Genomic DNA, 468 nt, shown 5'->3' with positions numbered 1-468 from the left:
TGAACAAATCGTTGTGTTTCTCAGAAGGCACTCTAGTGTCAGATTTCTGATGTGTCCAGACTCTGACTAATTCCTAGTCTGGCAGAAATTTCAAGAGTAGTTGTGAGAACGCTCCATCCCCCCACCTTCATCCCACACCGTCCGACTGTATACACATCCTAGCTGTAACTAGGCTCCAGATGTGGTTCTGCTTGCTGAAATGGTACCTTATTACGGAGGTTGGCACCACAAAGCCATTATATTGCCTGTCTGTGCCTCGTCCTCCTTTTGCTGTAGATGTGGATACCCACGGAGTACGTGTTGGAAGTGCAGAAACCTTTGGCAATGCTGCAGCAGGTGCATTGAGCCAGTTGCTGTAATAGTTTTGGGAACCTGGAAAAATGTGGCTCCTCCAAGAACTCCTTCTAGGTTGAGTTCCGCATTAGGATAGGTTTTTCTGTGGAAAACAAAATTTACACTTTTCACTCT

Source organism: Lepidothrix coronata, unplaced genomic scaffold, assembly GCF_001604755.1.
Source record: "Lepidothrix coronata isolate B3197 unplaced genomic scaffold, Lepidothrix_coronata-1.0 Scaffold55, whole genome shotgun sequence".
In the NCBI taxonomy this organism is placed as follows: Eukaryota; Metazoa; Chordata; class Aves; order Passeriformes; family Pipridae; genus Lepidothrix; species Lepidothrix coronata.
This window is presented reverse-complemented; position numbering follows the sequence as displayed.